The sequence below is a fragment of the Pleurodeles waltl genome, chromosome 6 (genome assembly GCF_031143425.1).
Source record: "Pleurodeles waltl isolate 20211129_DDA chromosome 6, aPleWal1.hap1.20221129, whole genome shotgun sequence".
NCBI lineage: Eukaryota > Metazoa > Chordata > Amphibia > Caudata > Salamandridae > Pleurodeles > Pleurodeles waltl.
The window spans coordinates 1,258,761,587-1,258,769,518 of NC_090445.1; the positions used below are offsets into that span (position 1 = coordinate 1,258,761,587).

The 7,932-nt window shown below is 47.8% G+C and overlaps 1 long non-coding RNA gene across 1 annotated transcript in view; it reads right to left on the minus strand.

Moving 5' to 3' along the window:
* The window catches only part of LOC138300795 (uncharacterized), a 32,099-nt gene extending 25,789 nt beyond the window's left edge, over positions 1 to 6,310 (minus strand). Inside the window, exon 1 of the long non-coding RNA XR_011205008.1 lies at positions 5,954 to 6,310. This is a non-coding gene — a long non-coding RNA (uncharacterized lncRNA). The remainder of the gene's footprint in view (positions 1 to 5,953) is intronic.
* Positions 6,311 to 7,932: the final 1,622 nt, after the last annotated feature.

Genomic DNA, 7,932 nt, shown 5'->3' on the forward strand with positions numbered 1-7,932 from the left:
GTGGTATAGGAGTCAACAGACAGATCTACTAGTTGCAGCCGCCTCAGAATCACCATTTTCCATCATCATTCTGAGATTGTCGACACAGAATTGGCCACTGGCTGCAGTCACAGAGTGAAATACTTTTTTGGACTTCGGTATTAAATCACGGCGGCAGCATTCACGGTCTCCATGTCCCAGGATACCTCAAGGCTAAGGAGGAGGGCTTGTTCAACCCACTTCACCTGCTGATTAACGGCGCTGTATTGTGCGTGCATCCTACCTGCCGTGTTGGGCAAGAATCGCTAAAACAGAGGTTTAACCATTTTTTGAATTACATTTCGTTTTTTTTTTTTTCTTACATGAAAGGTCCTTTAGATGCCTTTGGAATTTCCGCCAGTTAAATACATAGGGGCATATTTATACTCTGTTTGCGCCGGAATTGCGTCGTTTTTTTTTACGCAATTCCGACGCAAAACTAACTCCATATTTATACTTTGGCGTTAGACGCGTCTAGCGCCAAAGTCCATGGAGTTTGCGTCATTTTTTACCATGGACACCTACTTTGCGTTAATGATATACAAGGTAGGCGTTCCCGTCTAAAAAAGTGACTCCGAGGCATGTGCGCCGTATTTACACTCCCGGGCAAAATTCACGCCCGGGAGTGGGGGGGTGAAAAAAAATGACGTACGGCCGCTTTTGCGCCGTTTTTTAGCGCCTGGACAAGGCAGGCGTTAAGGGACCTGTGGGCTCGGAAGGAGCCCAGATGTGCCCTCCCATGCCCCCAGGGACACCCCCTGTCACCCTTGCCCACCCCAGGAGGACACCCAAGGCTGGAGGGACCTATCCCAGGGACATTAAGGTAAGTTCCGGTAAGTATATATTTTTATTTTTTTTGTGGCATAGGGGGGCCTAATTTGTGCCTCCCTACATGCCACTATGCCCAATGACCATGCCCAGGGGACATAAGTCCCCTGGGCATGGCCATTGGGCAAGGGGGCATGACTCCTGTCTTTGCTAAGACAGGAGTTATTTCTATGGGGGTTGGGAGTCGAAAAAAATGGCGCAAATCGTGTTGAGGTGAAAAATGTGCCTCAGCCTGACTTGCCCCATTTTTTGGCGCCCAAGCTCCATATCCCCCTACGCCGGCGCTGCCTGGTGTACGTCGTTTTTTTCCACGCACACCAGGCAGCGCCAGCGGCTAACGCCGGCTAACGTCATTGATTAAATGCGGCGCCCGCATGGCGCTTCAGAATGGCGTTAGCCGGCGCTAATTTTATTTGACGCAAAACTGCGTTAGCGCAGTTTTGCGTCAAAAAGTATAAATATGGCCCATAGGACCTACATGAGAGGAAAGAGACGCAAGATTACATTAGTCTTCACCACGGGTGATCTGGTGACGGGGGAATATAAAAAAAATAGTAGAATAGTTTACTCAATTCATTAACCCTGTTTATTTTTAGGGGATCTGGCAGCGACACTACAACCCAGGAATCCTAAAAAGTGGGACAAAAAGGCCATTACCCCCAGGTCCCACCATCCTCGTCCCTTTCTTTAGTATATGGAGAATACCCAAGCCGAAAATAGAATGGCCTGAGAGAAAAAAACAAAAAAAAAAACAAAGAGCCACAAAGCCAAACAAACAGGTACATGCCAAAAGTGATTACATGAAAACATTAAAGTTAGGAGCAAATTGCTTAGAGAACACCTAACCCGAAATTAAGGTCATCCCCCAACACATTCTGAAGATGATAGTAGGAAACAAAGGTATTAGCAACACCCCAAATTGCCGCCCGACAAATCTCAGAGATGGAGATAACCTTTATTTCCGCCCAAGGGGCAGCCATACCTCTGGTAGAGCGACCCTGCACACCTCTGGGAGGAGGAACACCAGCCAAAGAATAAGCTAGCTCAATAACCTGCTTCAGACACCAGCCGATGGAAAGGGAGGACGCCTTCTCCCCATGGAAGAGGAACCAAAGTAAAGAAAAAGAGAGTCAGATTGGGGAAAAGAGCGAGTTTGTTCAAGATAGAACAAAAGAGCCCTACGAAAATCCAGCAAAAACCAATCCAGAACCCCTTCCCAATGAGTCCCCACCTGCAAGGAAGGGAGGACAATCTCCTGAGAATGATGGAACTGAGAAGCCACCTTGGGAACAAAGGCCAAATCAAGACGCAACACTACCCCATCCTCGGAAAAAGACCAAAAGGGTTCCTGAGCCATCAAAGCACCCAATTCCCCAGTTTGCCTAGCTGAGGTGATAGCAACCAAAAACACCACCTTGAAAGTCAAAAACCTAAGATCAGCGGATTCCAGAGGTTCAAAGGGGGAAGAAACCAAGGAACAAAGCACCAGAGGTAAATCCCGAAAAGGAAAAAGAGGTTTCACAAGAGGACGGGAAAGAGAAAAACCCTTCAATAGATGAGAAACCAAATCCTCCAAATCTGTGAGATTACCCAAGGAGCACGAAAAGCCTTAATAGCCGCCCACTGATCACGCAAGGTAGAGACAGACAGGTGCTTCGAAAACCTTTCAACAAAAACTGAAGAACAATTGGTAAGTACAAATCCAATGGAGAAAATCCAAGGGGAGAACAACATTTCTGAAAATTACTCCAATGCCTAGCATTGGATTTCAAAGTAGATGGCATACATGACTGCTGAATGGCCACCGCTAAATGCGTGGGAATGCTCTTGTGCTGCAACCCTTACCTTTCAACTTCCAAACCAATAGCCGAAGCTTCCAGAGAGGCAGAGGCGGGACAGACTATAGAGGGGAGAGAAACAGAGGAAGAAACCAAGGGCCCTGAACTGACCACAACCGGACAACAAGGAATCAAGACCTCTGAGGCCAAAAAGGGACACCTGATTCACACACATGTCCTCCTGCAGCAAGCGAGCCAGAAATCAGGGAATGAGGGAGGTAAGCGGGAAAACATACAACAGCTGGTCTAGCCAGAGGACTGTCAATGCGTCCACTCCCTATGCCCCTGGCTGAGGACCCAGAGAGAAGAAAAGAGGAATCTGAGCATTGAGCCGGGAAGCAAAGAGGTCGAGGTAGGCTACATACATCAAACCTCTTGCACACCCTGAGAAACGCCTCCTGGGAAAGAGAAATCTCTTGTAATGGGGGAAATCACCTGCTTAGAGAGTCGGCCACATCATCGCCCACCCCATGCACATGTACAGCAACCAGGGACTGAAGGTATCACTGCCCCAGTGAAACAACTGCTGCATCACCAGATTTAGAGACTTGGACTGAATCCCACCCTGGTTATTGAGGTAGGCCACTGTGACCATGTTGTTGGAACGATCCACCAAGTTGTGACCCATGAAAGAATGATGAAATCCCATATAGGCCTGGAACACAGCCATGAGCTCTCTCCAACTGGAGGAACGCCTCCCCTCCCGAGGACACCAGCAGGCGTGAAGAGACTTGTCACCCAGGGTTGCCCCCACCCCAAAGTACTGGCATCTTTAGTCAACACCACCGGAGGAGCGGGCTGCAAAGGAACCCCTCTCTCCAGATTGGAGTCCAATGTCCACCAATGCAGATCCTTTTGAACACTCAAGAAGACAGGCACTTCCTGGTCATACTGTTGCAACTAAGGACCCCAACGTGAGAGCAGATGAATCCACAAAGTACGGAGATGAAACCAAGTCCAAGGAACAATAAACACTGCTGCAACCATGAGACCTAACAACCGAAGCCACAGTCGCACCGGGGAAAACTCCCGCGACAGGAACTCCAGGGCCAGAGACTGAAAGACATGCATTCTGGCTCCTGGAAGAAACACTCGGTTGAGATCCATGCAAAAGCGTGCCCCAATAAATGTCAGATCCTGAGACTGAGGCAGCTGGCATTTGTCCCAGTTCAGGTGAAACCCATGGCTCTGCAGAGTGGAAGAAACCAACTGACGGTCCTGCACAAGCTGGGCTGGAGAGGGAGCATGAATCAACCAGTTGTCGAGATAAGGGAGGTACAAAGAGGCCACAAGGGGAGCCACCACTTTTGTGAACACAGGTGAGGCAGATCTGAGGCCAAACAGAAGGACTCTGAACTGGTAATGACACTCCTTGAGACAGAACCGGAGAAATTGTTGAGATGAGGGATGCACCGGAACATGAAAGTAAGCATCCTGAAGATCCAGGGTGCAAAGAAAATGACCCTGAAGCACCAATGGAATGATCCTCTTCAAAGTGTCCATCTTGAAGGGAACATGGCTGACAAATCTGTTCAGAGCTTTCAAATCCAAAACCAGCCAGAAGCCTCCCATATGTTTTGGAACCAAGAAGATTAGGGAATAGAAACCTTGACTCTGCTCCGACTGAGGGACTGGCACCACTGCCTTCGTTTGCAGCGAGGTACCGATGCCCAACATCAGTGCATTTAGTTTGCCATGGTCTGATGGCCATGAAGTGGGACTCACCCGGACGGAAGTGGAACAGTCAGAAATTCGATCTGATAACCATGGCGAACAGTGTCCAGAACCCACAAATCTGAGGAGGTGCGAGTCCATGCTGGAAGAAAATGCTGCAAATGGCTCCCGGCCTCGAAATCTAGGACAGTCATATAGCCAGGAACGAAACTTAGGAGGAGGTGGGGGGACTTGTGTTTCCTGCTCCTGCCTAGTGGGAAACAGCCTTGAGACCTCACAAACTGTCACCTGGAGTGAGCCTGAAGAGGAGATTTTTTACCAAACAAAGGGCGATTTCCCAAAGTGGAATGGATAGAAGAGAAATGCTTCTTCTCCTTAACAAGTTTATGTAATTTCTCCTCCAATTCCACCGCCAAACAACACATTGCCCTGGAAAGGAGGACATAATGCAGAAGCCCTTTGTGCAGCATCTGTTTTCCAATCCCGCAGAATAATATTCCGGCGAGCAGACACACTAGCCGCCTCGGTTAGAGCTGATGTCCACACCACATCAAAGGAAATAACCAACAGAAGTTCAACTTGACGTTCAATAAGGGACATCAGCCCAGAGCAGTCCAAGGACCCATCCAGAGCATTATTCAAGGCTTTGAGATCTGAGAGTAAAGACTGAGCAACGTAAGTTCCATAAATGCCAGTCCTCAAAACCAAATGAGTCCCAGCATATGCTTTCTTCAGAGACACATCCACCTTTTTGTCCACAGAATCCCGAATCACAGCATCCTCAGCCAAGGACGTGCGGCCAACCAAACTGGCGACAAAAGAGTCAATCGGCACCTAATCTGGCAACACCATATTTTGCAAAGGATACAACTTGGCCATAAAACGGGGAAGAAGAATCTTGTCAGGGTCCCGCCACTCCCGCTTAATTACCTCCTGAATACAAGGATGAATAGGCACATCCACAGGAACAGAACTCTGGAACTGGCGCAAAAGAGAGCCAGAATAAGTGTCAGGAACCTCATACTCAGGAAAGTCTATGTTCATTTTAACATGCTTCACCAAAAGAGGTAATAACTCCTTGGAAATATATGTGCCCTACTGCTCCTCCTGAGAAGGACCCTCCAACTCTGAATTGGACGAGGAAGAAGCAGCCGCCCCAGCCAGAGCCACAACTGGAGGGACGGCCTGAACACCAGCAAGGTCTTCCGAATCAATTTGCACAGATGGGCATCATCTCGTTTCCTGCTCCTCCAAACATGCCCATGGGAAGAGGATGAAGAAGAGATAGAAGAAGTGGAGGAGGAAGAAACCTCACATGCCTCCACTTGGATGTGTATTTACCCATAGTGAAACACGCATCACAGCTGAATGACAGGACCCAGCAACGACCACAACTCTATCAGCAAGGAGCAAGTTTAAAAGCCCCCCCCCCAAAAAAAGAGGGGGAAATGACAAGCACCAGAGGCTCCAACCCTAACTGGAGACCCGGAGAATAATCCACATAAAACAGCCATAAATAATGAAAAAATAATAGCTCCAGAAAAAGAACAACAAAAATAATCAGAAAACATAATAAAAATGAAACTGACACTTACTGGCACACCACGGTTAAAGCGCCAGCGTTACCGCAACGTTTCTGGCATGAAAGCAGCAACCCAGAAGCCAAAGACGTGCTTCCTCAGCCCGAAGCCGCCCCAGCCACAAAGAGCCGAACAGAGGACCCGCCCAGCATTCCATTGACTGTATTCCAGGAGACTGCACTGCATCCGAGCCAAGCACCGGAGCAGAAGCACACCATCAGCCAGCTTCCTCACCGCCCAGCCGGAGGAAGCCATCATGCAGTTTAAGCCCTGCAGGAGCAGCACATCCTCAGCACCCTGTCATGGGCAGAAAAAAAGAACAAGAGGAATGGTGGGTAATTAAATTGTTATGTACTCCCCGTTGGGGGAGGGGGTGGGGATACAGCATTCCTCATGTTCTTTTTTTCTGTCATGGAGAGATTCTTCTCCATATAGTAATGAAGGGGACGAGGACGGTGGAACCTGGGGGTGATAAGTGCTGGTGCTCCGCACTGATCGAGGAAAGGCAGCAGGACCATTGTGATGCAGGGGGCCCCTTGATGCAAGAGGACTGTCTTGTCTTAAATAATTGTTTGCACCCTCTCTCAGGCCCCTGTTGGGATGGGCTTTTTCAGTCCCCCAATTTGGCTGTTTGTGTAGAACGATTATTGGTTATATACAAGGTTTGTTAGTTACGTGAAGCTTTGCAGTCAGTACACCCCTTTCGGCAGTGGTTGAAATGCATTAGAAAAAGTATGGGAACTGTGATGCTGCACGCAGGGGAGGCGGAGTGAGCATTGGAGCGGAGTCAGAGGTGTGGCTGAAAAAATTTATTTTCTGTAAGTTTTTTGACTTTCAGGTCAGGTACCTACACATAAAATAACATGCAGCTTAAATGAAAAATAAATAAAAAAAGATGTTACTCATTGGGAAATGCATTATAGTACATTATGAAACCTCTATTAGTTAATGCACTGCAGAGATCTGTGTGTAACCACAGAGCACAAATCAATGAGGTACACTGTTCCTAAAAAAAGAAGAAAAACAGGGGTTCTCAAGACACTTCTAAAATTAGAAGCATGAGCCCTCACACATCCAATGGATGTCATGCTTCATCATAGGGCTAGCTCCTCATCAGACTGGCGCTGCAATGTCTGATGGGCCCTGAGAGGGGGCTCTTTGCAGGAGATCTTAAGTATGAAGTGTTTGCCGTGATAGATACAGTAGGGATAAAGTAAGCCTGCCGTGAGGAGAGAGCAGGAGGAAAAAAGAGGATAAAATTGGCTCAAGAACCTCAACAAAAATCCTTTAATTGAGGCATTGAGGATCTTGGTCGAAGTTAAAAACATAAGTGAGTGGAGAGGGATTAATACCCCTGAACAGGTGCATGCTCTGATAAGGTTGGATGTGGAGTCCCTATACAAAAATATACCTCAGGAGGCAACTCTCCAGGTTGTTGAAGATACACTTGCTCACAATATATGGGACTCCCACACTCATATTTCTTTCATCATGCAATGTGCATCCCTGTCCCTGACTGAGAACTACTTCATGCGCTGGAGAGAACTTGTACAGGCTCCCAGTCTGCCTGGGAGTGCCCTGGCCAGGCGCTCCTAGCCAATCCTGATGCTGCTCTGAGCAGCATCAGGATTGGTCGCAGGGTAGGCAGGGAGCCTGTGCCTGCAGCCTGGAGTGACGAGGGACAGAGGAGCGGCTGCAATGGAGGAGGCAAGTTTTTCTTTTTTTAATATTTATTTTTTTATTAAATCATCTTTTACATTTGCAGATTAATTCATAGCTCTCATTTGCATTTATTTTATCCAAGCAGGCACCCTGGCAGTAAGGTTTCTTTACTGACTGTCCAGCTTCGGTTTCAACACACAGTGGACTCACTGAATGACACTTCAGCTGAGGCAATTAAACTGTTCGAATGCACTGTCCTGGGATGGTAGTCTTTTTACATAAAGTAGGGGAACAGTGCTTCAAGAATCATAAAATTATGGGCACATCGTGCC